The sequence below is a fragment of the Rattus norvegicus genome, chromosome 3, assembly GCF_021556685.1.
Source record: "Rattus norvegicus strain SHRSP/BbbUtx chromosome 3, alternate assembly SHRSP_T2T, whole genome shotgun sequence".
NCBI classification, from domain to species: Eukaryota; Metazoa; Chordata; class Mammalia; order Rodentia; family Muridae; genus Rattus; species Rattus norvegicus.
In genome coordinates, this window is record NC_141536.1 from 136,322,988 (window position 1) to 136,342,736 (window position 19,749).

Genomic DNA, 19,749 nt, shown 5'->3' on the forward strand with positions numbered 1-19,749 from the left:
GATTAAAACAGAGACTGAAGGAACACCCATTTGGAGCCTGCCCCACATGTGGCCCATACATATACAGCCACCCAATTAGACAAGATGGATGAAGCAAAGAAGTGCAGACCGACAGGAGCCGGATGTAGATCGCTCCTGAGAGACACAGCCAGAATACAGCAAATACAGAGGCGAATGCCAGCAGCAAACCACTGAACTGAGAATAGGTCCCCCGTTGAAGGAATCAGAGAAAGAACTGGAAGAGCTTGAAGGGGCTCGAGACCCCAAAAGTACAACAATGTCAAGCAACCAGAGCTTCCTGGGACTAAGCCACTACCTAAATACTATACATGGACTGACCCTGGACTCTGACCCCATAGGTAGCAATGAATATTCTAGTAAGAGCACCAGTGGAAGGGGAAGCCCTGGGTCCTGCTAAGACTGAACCCCCAGTGAACTAGACTATGGGGGGAGGGCGGCAATGGGGGGAGGGTTGGGAGGGGAACACCCATAAGGAAGGGGAGGGGGGAGGGGGATGTTTGCCCGGAAACCGGGAAAGGGAATAACACTTGAAATGTATATATGAAATAGAAGCAGTCACTAAAGATCTCCCAACCACAAAAAGCCCAGGTCCAGATAGGTTCAGGGCAGAATTCTTTCAGACCTTCATAGAAGACTTCATACCAATACTATCCAAACTATTCCACAAAATTGAAACAGATGGAGAGCTACCAAATTCCTTCTATGAAGCTACAATTACTGCTATGCACACAGAGACCCAACAAAGAAAGAGACTTCAGACAAATTTCTCTTATTAATATCGTTGCAAATATACTCAATAAAATTCTTGCAAACCGAATCCAAGAGCATATCAAAACAATCATTGACCATGATCAAGTATGCTTCATCCCACGTATGCAGGGATGGTTTAATATATGGAATACCATCAACGTTACCCAATTTAAAAGAAACTGAAAGATTAAAACCACATGGTCATTTCATTAGATGCTGAGAAAGAATTTGACACAATTCAATGCCCCTGCATGATAAAAGTCCTGGAAAGAATAGGAATTAAAAGCCCATACATAAACATAGTAAAAGCCATATGCAGCAAACCAGTAGCTAATCCAAAACCAAATGGAAAGAAACTTCAAGCAATCCCGCTAAAATCAGGGACTAGACAAGGCTTCCCACTCTCTCCCTACTTATTCAATATAGTTCTTGAAGTTCTAGCCAGTGCAATCAGACAACAGAAGGAGATCAAATGGGTACAATTGGAAAAGAAGAAGTCAAAATATCAATATTCGCAGATGATGTGATAGTTTATTTAAGTGATCCCAAAAGTTCCACCAGAGAACTACTAAATTTGATAAACACCTTCAGCAAAGTGGCAGGGTATAAAATTAAATCAAATAAATCAGTAGCCTTCCTCTGTACAAAAGAGAAACAGGCCGAAAAGAAATTAGTGAAACAACACCCTTCATAATAGTCCCAAATAATGTAAAATACCTCAGAGTGACTCTAACCAAGCAAGTGAAATATCTGTATGATAAGAACTTCAAGCCTCTGAAGAAATTGAAGAAGATCTCAGAAGATGGAAAGATTTCCCATGCTCATGGATTTGTAGGATTAATATAGTAAAAATGGCCATTTCACCAAAAGCGATGTACAGATTCAATGAACTCCCCATCAAAATACCAATCCAATTCTTAAGAGAGTTAGACAGAACAATTTGCAAATTCATCTGGAATAACAAAAAACCTATGATAGCTACAACTATCCTCAACAATAAAAGGACTTCCTGGGGAATCACTAACCCTGAACACAAGCAATATCACAGAGCAATAGTGATAAAAAACTGCATGGTATTGGTACTGAGACAGACAGATAGAGTAGTGGATTAGAATTGAAGACCCAGAAATGAACTCACACACCTATGGTCACTCGATTTTTTACAAAGGAGCCAAAACCGTACAAAGTAAAAAAGATATCTTTTTCAGCAAATGGTGCTGTTTCAACAGAAGATCAGCATGTAGAAGAATGAAGATCAATCCATGCTTATCACCCTGTACAAAGCTTAAGTCCAAGTTGATCAAGGACCTCCACATCAAACCAGATAACTAATAAAAGGAAAAGTGAGGAAGAATCTGGAACACATGGGCACTGGAGAAAATTTCCTGAACAAAACACCAATGGCTCATGCTCTAAGATCAAGAATCTACAAATGGGATCAAATAAAACTGCAAAGCTTCTGTAAGGCAAAGGACACTGTTGTTAGGACAAAACAGCAACCAACAGATTGGGAAAAGATCTTTACTAATCCTATAATTGATAGAGGGCTTATATCCAAAATATACAAAGATCTCATGAAGTTAGACTGCAGGGAGACAAATAACCCTATTAAAAATGGGGTGCAGAACTAAATAAAGAATAAACAGCAGAGGAATGCAGAATGACTGAGAAGGACCTAAAGAAATGTTCAACATCCTTAGTCACAAGGGAAATGCAAACTGAAACAACCCTGAGATTTTACCTCATACTACTGGGAATGGATAAGATCAAAAACTCCTGAGACTGCAAATGCTGGGGAGGATGTGGAGAAAGAGGTACATTCCTCCATTGTTGGTGGGATTGCAGACTGGTACAACCATTCTAGAAAGCAGACTGGAGGGTCCTCAGAAAATTGGACATTGAACTACCTGAGGACCCAGCTATACCTCTCTTTGGCATATACCCAGTAGATGCCCCAAAATAAAACAAAGCACATGGTCCACTATGTTCATTGCAGCTTTATTTATAACAAACAGAACTGGAAAGAACCCAGATGCCCTTCAACAGAGGAATTGATAAAGAAAATGTGGTACATCTACACAATGGAATATTACTCAGCTATCAAAAAATGACTTTATGAAATTCATAGTCAAATGGATGGAACTGGAAAATATCATCCTGGTGTGAGGTAAACTAATCACAGAAAAACACATATGGTATACACTCATTGATAAGTGGATATTAGCCCAAATGCTCTAATCACCCTAATGCACAGAACACATGGAACTCAAGAAGGATGACGAAAATGGGAATGCTTCACTCCTTCTTTAAAAGTGGAACAAGAATACCCTTGTGAGGGAATAGGGAGGCAAAGTTTAGAACAGAGGCAAAAGGAACGCCCATTCAGAGGCTACCCTGCATGTAGCCCATAAATATACAGCCACCACACTAGATAAGATGGATTGCGCAAAGAAGCACAGTTTGACAGGAACTGGATGTAGATCTCTCCTGAGAGACACAGGCAGAGTACAGCAAATACATAGGCAAATGCCATCATTAAACTACTGAACTGAGAACGGGACCCCCCGTTGAAGGAAAATAGAAAGGACTGAAAGAGCTTGAAGGGGCGTGAGACCTCATATGAACAACAATGTCAACCAACCAGAGCTTCCAGGGACTAAGCCAGTACCCAAAGCATATACCTGGAGTGACCCTGGGCTGCAACCTCATAGGTATCAATGAATAGTCTAGTAAGAGCACCAGTAGAAGGGGAAGCCCTTGATCTTGCCAAGACTGAACCCCCAGTGAACGTGATTGTTGGGGGGAGGATCGTAATGGGTGGAGGATGGGGAGTGGAATACCCGAAGAGAAGGGGAGTCGGAGGATTAGGGGGATGTTGGCCCGGAAACCAGAAAAGTGAATAAAAATCGAAATAAGAAATACCCAAATTAATAAAGATGAAAAATATACAGAATATTCCAGATATAGTACAAGCTTGCAATCCCACGAACAATGGAGGAGTGTTCCTCTTTCTCCACATCCTCACCAGCATCTTTTCTCACCTGAGTTTTTTATCTTAACCATCATGATTGGTGTGAGGTGTAATCCCAGGTTTCTATTGATTTGCATTTCCCTGATAAATAAGGATGTTGAACAATTCTTTAGGTGCTTTTTGGCCATTGGATATTCTTTGGTTGAAAATTCTTTGTTTAGGTCATCCCCCATTTTTAATAGGTTGATTTGATTGTCTGGAATGTGACCTCTTGTGTTCCTTGTATATATCGGATGTTAGTCTTCTATTGGATGTAGGATTGGTTAAGATATTTTCCTAATCTGTTGGTTGCCATTTTGTCCTAATGACAGTGTACTTTGCCTTATAGAAGCTGTGCAATTTTATGAAGTTCCATTTGTTTATTTTTGATCTAAGAGCATAAGCCATCGGTGTTCTCTTTGGGAATTTTCTCCAGTGCCCAAGTGTTCAAGATTCTTCCCCACTTTTTCTTCTATTAGTTTGAGTGTATCTGGTTTTATTTGGATGTCCTTGATGCATGTGGACTTGAGATTTGTACTGCATGGTTTTAGCACATTTGTGAAAGATCAACTGACTGTAGGTTTGTGAACTCATTTCTGGGCCTTAAATTTCTTTTCTTGTCCAATCTATTTGGAGTTCTGTTGGCTTTTTGTATGTTTGTGGGAATTACTTTCTTTAGCTTAGGGAAGTTTTCTTCTATAATTTTGTTGAACATATTTTTCTGTCCCTTTAATATGGGAGTCTTCTCTCTTTTCTTTACCACTTATCCTATTGTTTGATCTTCTCATTGTGTCCTGGATTTCCTTTTTGTTTTGGGAAATGTGCTTTTTAACTTTTACATTTTCTTTGCCAGTTGTTTCAATGTTTTCTCTGGTTTCTTTTGCCTCTGAGATTCTCTGTTCTATCTCTTGTATTCTGTTGTTAATGGTTGTATCTATGACTCCTGATCTCTTTCCTAGTTTTTCTAATTCCAAGGTTGTCTGTCTATGTGATTTCTTTATTGTTTCTATTTCCATTTTTGATTCCTGGACTGTTTGTTCAGTTCCTTCATGTTTTTTGATTGGGTTTGTGTTTTGTCCTTAAGATGTTATTATGTGTTCTCTTTAAGGATTTCATTTGTTTACCTATGTTCCCCTGTATTTCTTAGAGGGGACTATTTATGTCCTTCTTACAGTCCTCTATCATCCTCATGAGATGTGAATATAAACACAAATCTTGGTTTTCTTGTTGTATTGGGATATACAGCATTTGGTTTAGTTGGAGAACTGGTCTCTGATGGTGCCAAGTAGCCTTGGTTTTGTTACTTAGGTTCCTACTCTGACCTCTCAGCATCTCGTTATATCTGGTGTTAGCTGTTCTTGCTGTTTCTGACAGTTGCTTGACCCTCCTGTAAGCCTGTGTGTGAGCACTCTTGGAGACCACCTTTCTTCCAGTGGCATCCGGGTACAGAGAGCTCTGTCACAGGGTCAACGTTGTCAGAAGCAGAAAGTTCTCCCTCACTGGATCTGGGTACAGAAAGCTGTGGAAATGGGTGAGTTCCAGGCAGAGGCAGAAAACATAAGGCTCCACAATCTCTTCTTTTAGCATCAGTGTATCTGGTTTTATGTGGAGGTCTTTGAGCCACTTGGTCTTAAGCTTTGTACAAAGCAATAAAAATGGATCAATTTGCAGTATTCTACATGTTTAGTTCTAGTTGAAACACTCCATTTGTTAAATGCTGTCTTTTCCTCACTGGATGCATTTAGCTCCTTTTTTGTTGTCTATATGCTCTTTCTAGAAATTTGAGCCCTATATTGGGTAAGTAGGGAGAGAGGGGGAATCCTTGTCTACTCCCTGATTTTAGTGGATTCCTTCAAGTTTCTCTTCATTTAGTTTGGTGTGGGCTACTGTTTTGGTGTATATTGCTTTTACTATATTTAGATATGGGCTTGCGTTACTGTTCTTTCCAAAACTTTGATCATGAATGGGTGTTGAATTTTATCAAATGCTTTCTCAGCATCTAATGAGAGGAGTATTTAGTTTTTTTACTAAGAGTTTGTTTATATAGTGGATAGTGTTGATGGATTTCCACATGTAGAATCATCCCTACATCCCTGGGAAGAAGCTTAATTGATCGTTATGTATGTTCTCAGAATAGGTTTTTTAGAACTTTATTGAATATTTTTTGCATTGATATTCATATGAAAAATTGGTCTGTAGTTCTTCTTCTTTGTTGGTTCTTGTGTATTTATGGTGACATCATGAATTGAACTGGGTATTGTTCCCTATCTTTCTATTTTGTGGACTAGTTTGATATATATTGGTATTCTTTGAAGGTCTGATAGAATTCTTTATCACATCTGACTGGTCCTTGGATTTTTTTGGTTAGGAGACTTTTCATTACTGCTTCTATTTCTTTAGGGCTTGTGTGAATATTTAGATTGTTTATCTGTTCTGTTTTAACTTTGGTACTTGGTATCTGTTTACAAAATTGTGCATTCATCCAGATTTTCTTATTTTGTTCAGTATAGGCTTTTATCTATTATCGGAAAGTTAATTTGTGGAGTTAGAAAAAAAAAAACATGCTTAAAGAGATTTAGGTAATATTCAATTTACAGCCATCTATATCTAGGTTCTTTATAGGGAAGGGTATTTTCTTAATATTAGTAACCATTTGAGTTACTTTATTGGTATATATGCTCAAATTAATGTCCTTGTTCAACAGTTAGGTCAGATACTCAGCTGTGCCTTCAATGTAGTTTTCGGAAACATTTCTAAAGGCCAGATTCATTCCATCATGATGAACCTGCCCTTTCCTACACTTTTATGTGAAGATAGTTGTGTTGCTGTTCACAGAGAAGGATCTGTTTTGATAAGTGACATATAAAAATATCAATACTGCTTGTAAGGTTGCTATACGATCCAATCCATTATAAAAAACCAAAAGATGTCTTAATATATTTATTCATATGCAGATATCATACCATTTTTGAAAGTACTGGTCTTTCTACTGACATTTAAAGTCTTGGCTCATCAATAAATATTGCAGAGGCATCATGGTTAATATACTTGGGTGTATTTATGTATGTGTATTTGTGGGTGTTTCCCTTGTTTTCCATGGTATGGAGTTGCTTATTTCCTGTGTTTCCTTGAATCTCTGCGTCACGGAAAAACAAAGAAAGAAATTAAGTCTTTCTAGAACTCACTGAAAAGGAAGGCACAACATACCCAATTTTATGGGGCACAGTAATAGTAGTACTAAGAGGAAGTTCCTAAAATTAGTTGCCTTCTTAAAGAAATTGTCTTCCTTGGGTTGTACTTTTTTCTAATTTTTATGTGGGACTTGGATTGTGGATAGTTATTGTTTGAATTTGTACTTGTCTTTAAATTTCTCATTTTCTCCATCTATGGTGATTGAGAATTTGATTAGGAATATTAGTCTCTGTGGCATCTGTGTTTTTGTTTTGTTTTGTTTTGTATTGTATTAAGAGGATGTAAGGTGTCTGACCAGACCCTTTAGCATTTAGAATATTTGTAAAATTAGCTGTAATTCTTATTGGCCTCCTTTTTGATGTTACTTTAAAATTATCCCTCACTTCTTTTAATATTCTTTCTTTTTTCCTCAGATTTTCCATTTTGATTATGATGTGGCAGAAGGATTTTCTTTTCTGACCCAGTATAAACGTGTTTGTATGTTTATGGGCATTTTTCTTTATATTGAGAAACTTTTCTTGTATGGTTTTGTTGAAAACATTTTCTGTGCCTTGCGACTGGAATACTTCACTTTTGCCAACTTCTATCACTTTTAAGTTAGGTCTTTCCATGGTATTCCAGACTTCCTGCTTAGTTTGTGTAATGGCTTTTAGATTCAACATTTATAGGTTTTTTCTATTTTATCTTCTATGCCTGAATATCTCTCTTCCATCTATTGTATTATATTCCTGAAAGCTTGCATTTTTTGTTCCTGTTCAATTCCCTAGGATTGCTGTCATTAGGATTCCCTCAGTTTTTGTTTTCATTATTGCTTCTATTTTCATTTTCACATCGCTTACAGTTTCATGCACTTATTTCCTTTTTATTGTTTCTCCTATATATATTTAAGGGCTTCGTGTGTTGCTTTTCAAAGACTTTTACAAGCTCCTCAATTTCTTTAAGGGATTAATACATCTGCTTTTAAGAGGCATATATCATCTTTGTTGGATTGCATTTAATGTCATTTTCTTTTGCTTCAGTTGTATTAGGTTATTCAGGGAGGCTGCAGTAGAATAGCTTTGCACTGAAGTAATTATATTGCCATAGTTGTTACAGATTGTCTTGTTTTCAGGGCTTTTTGCCATATATATCACTGTTGTCGCTGAATGTTCCTATTGTAGTAGGTATTGGGAGGGGAGTTAGCCCAGTAGTCCAAGTGTGACCTTCCTCAGATGGATATCCTAACACTGTGTCATTCCTAAATACCATGTTTCTATGGTTTAGATTCTGCCTGTCTGATGAAATTGTTCATAGCAATGGTTGCAGAAAGAAAGAAAGTCCTACTTGGAGAGTAGACTACTCAGAGCCACTTAGGGTGTACCAGAAGCCTGAAAGGAAAAGATAGCCTTGTGATGAAAGAAAAGCTACCATCAAAAGTTAAGCCTCCCAGATCTGATAAAGGTTGAGTGGTGATAAGAGGAACATGGATGTTTACAGGTGTCAGCAGACTGCTGAAGGCAACTTGGAGAGTACAAAATTATTCAGAGAGCAGGTGAGATGGGTGGTAGAAGGGAAGATAATCTGTATGAGTCAGAATCACATATCACATGTTTAATGAATGAGGAATGAGATGTGGCTGGAGAATGAAGGTTCTGCCGAGATATCAGGCTTCTCAGGGAAACTTGGCATTTCCTAATGATTTCAGTGAGTAGTTATTATGAATGAGGAAAGGGAAGCTTTTCTATATGTTTCAGGATCTTCATATCTGATCAAGTTTGTTGGTGAGAGAACTGAAATCCAGCAAGCAGAATATAGCAGATTGCTGAGGACAGATTCTACATTAATTTAATAATAACAGGAATGGCATATAAACAGGAGGAATCAAATTAGAAAATGTAATTTCTTGATCCGTTCCAGGAAAATTGCATTCTTCATAGCCAGCATTCCTTTGTGAAAGTATGTCAGGAAAATCACCTGCTAGCCTTTTCCTCTCCTAGATTGCCCTTGACAATTTACTTTCTCATGTGTTACAGATTATACTTAAGAGGTTATGTTCAGTAACATCTGAATTTCTTTTCCTTCACCATCTTACATTTACCATGTGTACCAATTTGCATATTTTTATTGAGTCTTTTCTCTAGATATAATATGGGCACTTTTTCATGTTTAGCCTTTTTCTATAGAAAATGACAATTGTTTGTCAAGATGATTGGTACTTCTGGGTAAATCATGCTAATTATTGGCTAGTTTTCTTCAGTGTGTTTTCTTAGTCTTATATTTTTGATACACCAGTCACTGTGGTCTAGAGAATAGCCTGATTTTCTCCTGTATCCTGGCTTTTCTCAGTACTGGTATTCATGGGTCTATATTATTCAGTTCTGGCTGCAAAATTTCAAAGCCAGAGCAAGGCATCCAACAATAACAGTGATATTCGCAGTATTTTTGTCATAATTTGCACACACAGCTGGAGCTTCAGTAGAACAACAGACTGAAGGTCCAAGAAAAGCAAGAATGGTCATTCTGTACCAGATCCTGCTGGGCAAGCCTGGCTCCATCCTGCAAATATACTTTTCTTTCTTGTTCTCCTACATTGTGTCTTTATTTTTTCTACATATCCATCAGTATCCAAAGAACCCTTCCTTTAAAGTTGTTCCTTGGAATATTCCTGGATTTTTTTTCTGATTCCTCAGTTTAGGCTTTCCTGTAAATATTAAGTCTATTCTCAATATGCCATTGTCAAGTAACTGGGCTTCCTAAAACATGACAACTTTATTTTTTCCACAAATACTTATAACTTTGCTGTGTGTTCCTCCTGAAAACATATGCCCAGAGTTATCTTTATTGTGTAGGTTCCTGAATTTTTAGATTTGACATCTGACTCTGGCTTTAAGATAACCTGTCTCACAGTGCAGTTATTTTGTGCTGGGGGAGTTCCAGTCTCCATTGTCACAGAAATTTCCTTTTCAAATCAACTGAGATCATCTATGGTAGAAAAAGACACCATGTTCCACTTTCATGCATCATGAGCAATGTTCAATCCATTCAGTCAAAACTTCTCAGTGTTTGTCTAGACTATAATCCTAAGAAATTGCAGATGGAGAATAAGTATTTGTGCTTCAAATAACGTTCTATCAGTAAAAAAATATAGATTTTACCTGAAACAATATGTACTTAAATATTTACCGGCATGCAATGAACATTTCAAACTCTCAGCTACTTAAATACTGTAAGTTTGTAATGACATTGGTAAAAGTTTATCACTAATATTAAATGCCAGATAAAGCTCTCAATATTGCTTATCCTTAGATATTTCCCAATGCTTGTCAATACAATGTGAATTTTTGCCAAATATTTTGCTGATGGAAGAAGTCACATATTAGTGAATCTTATTTTTTTGGTGCTTGGTCTAACCTACATAGAGAGGAACCAATAATCATCTAAATGGCAGATACAAATTCTGTCTAATCTACATGATGAAATGATGATCATGGGAGAAAACCTCTTTTTATGTTTCTGATTTTGCTTTTTTTAACCAATTTGAATTTTTGGCCTTTTCTTCACATATTAATAACAGTCTTCTAGGCTCTCTAGTTTATCTATTTAATTCCTCTCTGAAATAACACCAAAATATTTGAGTTGTATATCTTTCATGTCTTTATAGCTAGCAACACTTGTGCTTTCTCCTCTCTGACTCTTTGGGTCAAAGCGGCAGTATTATCTCTGTTCTTTGGCTCTGAATCATTGGAAATATTTTTGTAGGTATTTGTTTGAGAAAGAAACCTATGCAGCTGAATTCCCAGTTTCACCTCTTTCATCTCTATCATTTCTAAGACATGCACACTTTCCCCATTAAAGTCCTTGTTTAGTGAGTCCTCTGAAAAGCTAGCATGGATCCAGCTGCAGATTATGGCGTTTTGTTGGAGTACTTGTCACTTATCTTTGAGAACACGCTTTGATTATACATTACCACACTCTTGAAAATTTCAAACAAAAGCACAAATCATCTCATATTTTATGGTTCAACCTCTTCTAGTTGCTTCTCAGTGTAGAATTCAAGGATAATGGTGACAGACAAATACCATGCTACAGAATTAATGCTGTTTTATAGGAACATTTTCTCTGCCTAACACATTAATTCATTACGTGTAATATCAATTTCTTTAAAGTTCCTAGGACCTAGAAAAATGGAGCAATATTTTTTGTCAGAATATTCCTGCCATTGTGGCCTCTAAAATATTTCTCAATATTAGCCTGTTTGTGCTTTGATATTCTGTGAGCCAGTCTTAAACTGTTTATAATTGTCTGACAAGTCAGATTTTACAAAGTGCTTCCAGGATGAACTATATAGTTCACCTTACAACATCTGAGGGCTTTTCTATTCTTCAGCTCAAAACTCCTTCAGATATCGTCAATAGACAACATTTTAAAGACTGAGAATCAAGTACTCATATTTATCATTCCAATGTAACTACAACTTCTATCTCACTATTTATTTTCTACCTTAGTTTCTTCCCTCATTGTTAAGACAAAATCACAGAGAAATTAGAGAAGGAAATGCTTATTATTACCTTCAGGTACAGGTCTTAGTTGTCAATAGATGAAAATTACATAAATGTCATACTGTATCTGACTGACCATTTCATATAAGAGTATAAATGAAACAATATGGAGTGTTCATGGAAAACATATGCATATTATTGTTCCAGAGTTGTAAAGTCTGAAAATCTTTCCTGTGTTGTTAATTCCATCTTATATTTTGATGTACATTGCAGATAAGTTTGCCTCTAGACTCTGTAAGCAAATTTATTTTACAAGTAACCCTAAATTTACTCTGGAGATTTCAAGACACACACTCACAAGCAGAAATCTTTCCATTTATTCATATAATCAGGTCTTGGATATGGAAAATTTTCTCAAATCAATTTTTTCTCTCACAATTATCTTCATGTATGTTTATTATTCATGTATGTTTATTACTCATGTTCTTCCATTTTTCAAAAAATTAATTGAATTCTATTTATGATTGTTTCTCTTTCTAGTACATGATTCAAGGTACTATTAGTAGGTTAAACCATAATCTTTAAATTACTCTGTATTAAGGTTCTATGTGAACTGTATCCTTTCTTACATCTGAGATTCTCTATCTGAACACTCTGATTTTCCTCATGGAATTTAGCCACAGATCAAATAAAGGCTATCATTTATTTGTGGGTTCTCAACCAAATCAAATGTAAAGCTTGTGCTGCCATCTCATCATTGATTTTATTTAATTTAATTGCAAATCAGAGGTTAAATTAACATATTCTGCTCTATGATTTTTTTCTCACAATGCTTCCTATTTTTACAGAAGCAAGATTGTTCAGAGCAACTTACCAGCTTATATTGAATATCTCGAGTCATAGAATTTTGTTATGCCTTAAATCTAAGCCCCCTGCTACCTTTGAGATTATCATGTTAGTGTGTGTGTGTGTGTGTGTGTGTGTGTGTGTGTGTATGTGTGTGTGTGTGTGTGTGTGTGTGTGTGATGTGTGTTGGGGCATTTGTTTAATCAGTATAGCTGAGCCAGATAGTTAGCAAAATATGAACTCCACATATCCCAGGGAGATACACTAGTAAACAACATATTTTTAATAAAAGAGGAAGAAAATATCATGTGTTCAGAAGTTTCCATGAAGTTTGACACTCAAGCATCAGTGTAAGGGGACTAAAAATTTGTGCTAAAGGAAGAAGGTTTTAAATATAAGCTCAGAAAGATCTTTCTGGATCTGTCTCTTGATTTTCATCTCACACATGGGATGAATTATGACAAAATTCTCACATTCAGGAGCTAAGTGTCATAAACTGAATTTACGAATGTAATGTGTGTTTGACCAGATGGCTGGCAAACCCCAACAGACTCCTCTTATAACTTGCCTAAATTATGTGTGTATTATTTTAATATATTTTTGTTGGCAAGATAAAACAAAGTAAAATAGAACAAACCAAACCACACCAGGAAACCAAACAACGAAACAAGAACAAGGAAAAGAAGTACAACAAACAAATGAACAATGAACAACAACAACAACAACAACAATAAACTTGCCATGATCTACAGAATGCTCTCCAACTTCTCTTCCTGGCATTTGTGCACAGTTCTAATTTTTATGTGAATCCGGGTGCTACTGGTAACAATTCTGCCCTATATCTTGCTGGACAACATAGCTACATTTTCTAAATGCACTACTCTTACATGTCCTATTCTCACTTCTTTACATATGCTTCCATATGTAAAGAAATAATCAAATCAAGTAATCTATCATCTTATGTCCACCTCCTTCTGAATTCTGACAATTTTTCCATTTCCTCTTCTCAGAACCTGCCTTGCATAAACGGGTCATTTTTTCCTTGCCAAGTTCTGGTCACCTTGACTTTTTTATTTTTAACATGGCAAACATATCTTTTACCCATACATCTAACTTCACTCTTTTCCTCGAAAATCATATGAAGAGTGAGCATTAATGCCTAGGGTCCTCCTTGTCCAGAATTGAGGTTTGCACATGGTTCATTATCTGGAGTCCTTCACATTTTATTATATCATTTGATGGAGAGAATTCCATGCAGCATTTCCTGAGAAGTTTATTTGGCAAATTTAAGAGGTGAGACTTTATTCTGAAAAAGATACAGTATTCCATTTTCAGGACCCATGAACACAGTACAACAATTCTCTCAACACTTTCCAGAATTATTTGTTGGTTTAATCCCCAGGACCTTGAGAAACAGAACAGGTGAAGATATCTACAGTAACATTGAAACAGAGAGGTGATCATATGTAGTTCTTGAAAGCTTTTTTGTATTAAAATATATTAATACACTCTTAGCATTCCAAAAGCATTCAATTGTTTTAATATTTTGCACTGGATATGGGCATCAATGATGTTGGTAATATTTTACTCTTAATAGTGAATGTCAGCAATACCTCTGGCTCTTGATTATTTTGTTGAAAAAATTCTAATTCTTTTCATTAAGTTCTGGTGTTTCCAGAAATGTACCATGTGCTAATGAGTAAACATATGTTGGATCTCCTTTTCAGAGCTTCGTCTACAATTGATAGGTAAATAGACAAATCCATATAGGATAAAGGGACTAATCCTTCACATCTGCACTAATATGACATGAAGAATTTGTTTTCTGTTTCTGACTTGTCCTTGCATCACAGGTAGGAACTATTTAATGAACATTTTTAGTCTTATTCATCCTAACTTTGAAGAGTTTTTCATTTCATAGATTACCAAGAAAATGTTCTTCACTTTCCATGAGGGAATATTTGTACCAAAAAATCTAAAAGTCATATCCTCTGTTGAAGAAGAGAGTTCTTATAGATCCTCATAGGCTGTGTGTCTGCTGCTATACTTAGAGCGATACGCAACCTAGGTTCATAATTCTGCTGGAGTGATTTTGCTTGTGTAAGGTTTCCAGTGGGTCACCAAAGGTTCCTGATTTCAAGAGAGGAGTGTGTCCAACATGCACCAAATAAGGAATTCTATAGTTATTTTAATCCATCACTATGTATCTTTTTATCCGGTGGGTTTCCTATCAACAACCTATTAGTTTTCTGTGTCTGCTTTATTTAATGAAGCCCAACATCAGGTAACATTTGACACCCCAAGGTAGTAAAGTTGTCTGAGTATACTCTGAGATTTCAAAATGTTCCTATAGTAGCAAATCACTATATTCCATGACAAAGGAAGAGAGCAGACTGAGTTCATATTGAGAACAATCGGAACCCCTGTTAGCATATCTACCCTATCTATCAACATCCAGACATATACATCAAAGTAGGCTTTCTGATAGTAATATGAAACCAAGAGAAACAGTTTCCATTATCTCCTATTTCTACAAATATATTTGAAGAACAGATGGTCAGGCCTAGCAATCTAAATACTACATAAACTGACTTTTGTGTATTATTGTTTTTTAACTTCTCTTCAACTTCAAATTCCTGTCACCATTCTAACCTATATACAAGTCAACATTCATGGATTTTTCTTATTATTCATATATGCTTAGCCTTTTACTTTGATTGTCTTATCATTAACAGGTTACAGTTTATTCATTGAAACTAGGTGGGGCTTACTTGATAGACACACAATCAAACTCCATCTGTATCTCTCACAAGAATCTGACAATTACCCCAAGAAAGGATAAAATAGTATGGTCATTGAGCCTATCTGCAATTAATTAATAATTAAGAAAACTCTTGTATGGTGGCCTCGGCTTGTGAGGCTGTGTTAGACATCCTTGTCACATCTGATCATTCCCTTCTTCACCATCTGACTTTGCTAATTGGTTTCAAGTTGTCCCCTATCTCCAGGATCAGAATCAGAAGTCCTTCGCAGGGCTTTCATATCTGGCCTGAAGCGAGTTACCACTGACCTTTTCTGAGATGGATCTTTGTCAAATATACAGAATGACCCTATGCTGTGGAAAAGAAGACAAGATGTTCCCTTTTTGGAATGAAGAGAACTAGTTAATCTATTCAGTCAACCAACCACCCAGAGATTATTCCAGGCCTAACACCCAGATTTGGAAATAGAGAATAAATGAATGGGTATTGAGTGAAATTTTACCAGGCAATCCATCAGAGAAATCACTTGAAAAAGCCTGTACTTAAATATTCATCTCTGCACACTTAGTCCTCCAAAATACACAACCATTATTACAGTATATTTTTGCATTGGTATTAAAAATGTTGATAATATCTGAATAGTAATGTTTAATGTGACCATCAGGACTGCAGAGCTCATCTGCTTTATCTTTTGAAACAGTCCTCATTAATATTAATATTAATATTTCTGGAAACAAGCTGTATTTAAATAAGAATTTATATAGATTACATAACATTGAAAGTGGAAGGGAAAAGAAAACCAAAAGATCAGATTGTTCCTTTACATGGAACTGGGCTGCAGCTCATTTTGAGCTGACAGTTAGCCACAAGTCCAATGGCACCAGCTTGAGTTTTGTTCCCTCATTGTACGTTTAACTGATTCCAGGCTGGTCTCATCCTTCATGTATCAGCATCCCCTCGCTGGTATACATCTGCCTAAAAAGAGTGGCCTAGTGGTGAGCTAATGTCCATGACTTCTCTGGAAATGTGGCCCTTTCTGAATTCTGTCTACCTGGTCAGACACCAGGGGTTCTTTTTATGGCCAGAGACTCCATCTAATGACATAGATGGGGCAGGTACCCATACTCTTGTTCACCTGGGCTGTTCAAATGGTGATACTCTTCGAGGGCAGGGGTCCCTCTGTCAAGGGAGTCCCAAGGAACTTTTGGTCAGACATAGCCTCTGGGGGTTCTTGTCTTGTTTGAAACCCAGTTATTGCTTTGTTTCAGGGTAGGAACTGTCAGGGATTACTGATTCAAGACATGGCTTTTTTCAGTTTATTGCATGAAGGAGTTACACTAGTCCAAGTTAAAAGTGGACCATAAATTATTACATTATACAAGCTGTGAGGTTTCTAAACTTGTTACAAGGGACAAAAGGGAAATTATACTCATTGCAAGGAAACCCTCACTTAAGCTTCAGAGAGCCACAAGCAGTTCAAATCCATGATTCTTCAGCTGATCGTCCTTAGCCAGTCCAATTTCTATCAGGAACTGGCATATATTATTGGACTGGTCATCTCGTAGCTTAATTATTTCTCTATATTCTGCATGTTTAATTACAGTACCATTGCAAGCAAATTTCTTCTAAAATGCCCTCAGTAGTTTTTTTTTAATTTTATTAGATATATCTCTTTACTTACATTTCAAATGTTATTCCCTCTCTGAGTTTTCTATCAATAAGCCCCCATCTCCTCCCCTCCCCTCCCCTATAAGGGCATTCCCTCTATACATCGTCCTTATTGCCCACACCCTCATATTCCCCTGCACTGAGGTTCCCACATTGCCAGAACCAAGGACTTCCCCTTCCCCTGGCGCCCAAACAAGGTTATTCTCTACTACATATGCAGTTGGAGCCCTGGTTCAGTCCATATATAGTTTTTTGGTAGTGGTTTAGACACTGGAAGCTCTGGTGCATTGGCATTATTGTTCTTATTGGGGTGTAGGCTTCTTCAACTCTTTCAATCCTTCCTCTAAATTCCCCCAAGGGCATCCTGCTCTCATTACAGTGGTTTGCTGCTTGCATTGACCCCTGTATTGAACATGCTCTTGATATGTGTCTCAGGAGAGATCTATATCTGGCCCCTTTCAGCATGAATTTTTTAGCTTCATCAATCTTACCTAGTTTTGGTAGCTGTAAATATATGGGACACATGTTGGGCAGGCTCTGAATGGCCATTCCTTCAGTCACTGCTCTACACTTTACTTCCACATACCCTCCTATGGATAATTTGTTCCCCGTTTTAAGAAGGAGGAGGAACATCCATATTTTGGTCATCCTTCTTCTTGAGCTATCCTGTTGCATCTTGGATAATTCGAGATTTTTGGCTAATATCCATTTAACAATGCTTGCATACCAAGTGTGATTTTCTGTGATGAAGGTACCTCACTCAGAATGATACTTTCTAGTTCATTCCATTTGCCTATGAATTTCATAAAGTCATTGGAGCTTAAGTAGTACTCCATTGTGTAGATGTACCATATTTTTTAATTAATTCTCTATTGAAGGGCTTCTGGCTTCTTTCCAGCTTCTGCCTGTTATAAATAAGGCTGCTATGAACATAGTGGAGCATGAGACTTTGTTGTATATTAGAGCATGTTTTAAGAATATGCCCAAGGGAAGTATAGCTGGGTCCTCAATAAGTGAAATGTCCAACCTCCAGAATGATTTCCAGAGTGTTTATATCAGTTTGCAATCCTACCAACAATGAAGGAGTGCTCCTCTTTCTCCACATCTTGGCCAGCATCTGCTGTCATCTGAGTTTTTGATCTTAGACACTGACAGGTGTGAGGTGGAATCTCAGGGTTGTTATGATTTGCAGTTCCCTGATGACTAAGGATGTTGAATGCTTCTTTAGGAGATTTTTGGCCATTTGATAATCCTCAGCTGAGAATGTTTTCTTTAGGTGTGTACCATTTTAATAGTTTTTTTTGGCTCTCTTGAGTCTAATTTCTTGAGTTCTTTGTATATTTTGGATGTGAGCCATCTATCAGATGTAGGATTGGTAAAGATCCTTTCCCAATCTATTGGCTGCCATTTTGTCCTAACAACAGTGTCTTTTGCCTTACTGAAGCTTTGCAGTTTTCTGAGGTCACATTTGTCAATTATTGATCTTAGAAGATAAGCCATTGGTGTTTTGTTCAGGAAATATTCCCCAGTGCCCATGTGTTCAAGAATGTTCCCCACTTTTTCTTCTAATAGTTTGAGACTATCTGGTTTGATATGTAGTTCCTTGATCCACTTGGACTGAAGTTTTGCACCTGGTGATATGAATGAATCAATTTGCAATCTCCTACATGCTGTCCCTCAGTTAACCAGCACCATTTGTTGAAAATGCTATCTTTCTTCCATTGGATGGTTTTAGCTTCTTTTTCAAAGATCAAGTGACCATAGGTGTGTGGGTTGATTTCTGGGTCTTCAATTATCTTATACTTATCTATCTGTATGTTGCTGTACCAATACCATGCAGGTTTTATGACTATTGCTCTGTAATACTGCCTAAAGTCAGGGATGTTGAGTCCCTCAGAAGTTCTTTTATTACTGAGGATAATGTTCACTCTCCTGCTTTTTTTTTTATTCCAGATGAATTTGCATTACTCTTTCTATCTATATAAAGAATACATATAAATCACACTGATCTTTCACTTGCTTGGTTAAAGTCACATCAAGATATTTTATATTATTTGGGACTATTGTGAACGGTGTCATTTCCCTAATTTCTTTCTCAGCCTTTTTATCCTTTGAGTAGAGTAGAGGAAGGCTAGTGATTTCTTTGAGTCAATTTTATACCCTGACACTTTGGAGAAATTGTTTAACTAGTTTCTTTTCGTTGTAATCATCAGTGACCCCTTGGACAGGTATAAGGGTCTTTTTGTTTCTCTGTTGAATTCTAATGTGGAAATCATCCTCAGTGCCAGCAGGTAGCAGGTCATCACCCTTACTTGCATCATCAAACGGGTCGAAAGAGTGGAGGTTATGGATAGCAGACATACAATATGATTTCTTTTCCTTTGTGGAAATGGCCCGCTGAAAGCAGTTGTGGGAGAAGGCAGACTGGGGTAGAGGTTGGCGGGTGGGGCATAGAGTTGGGAAGCAGGGTATTTGAGGGGCAGGCATCTGAGTCCTCTGCAGCAGCTCAGTGACTAGGACCCATAATTATTATTGATAAAATTGAGGTTTTGTAGACTCCCAACATAGGTAGATACTGTTTTCTGACTCTTGTCTATTTTTCATAAAGTTATCAAAATACACATTTAAGAGTGGAAGACAAACACTTTACATCTGCTTGGTCATAGAGTCACTGGAAAACACTTTTTGGTATTTCTTTTTTCTTTTTGAAATAAGTCTGTGCCTTTCTTCCTTCCTTCCTTCCTTCCTTCCTTCCTTCCTTCCTTCCTTCCTTCCTTCCTTTCTTGATGATTTTCTATAGATACTGTTTTTAAAATTTTTTTTAAATATAGTTTTATTTTAATTAATATTTCAAACGTTATTCCCTTTCCTGGTTACCTAATCCATATCCTACCTGCTACCCATCTCATTTTTCATCCACCTTCTTCTATGAGGCTATTCCCACTTTCAAAAACCCCAAACCCTTCCGTCCTCTCAATCCTGACATTCCTCGGCATTGGGACTTACAACTTTGGCAGGACCA

At 37.0% G+C, this 19,749-nt stretch overlaps 1 pseudogene; it reads right to left on the reverse strand.

Moving 5' to 3' along the window:
- Positions 1-16,551: 16,551 nt before the first annotated feature.
- On the reverse strand, positions 16,552-19,088 carry LOC148006552 (eukaryotic translation initiation factor 1-like; annotated as a pseudogene).
- Positions 19,089-19,749: the final 661 nt, after the last annotated feature.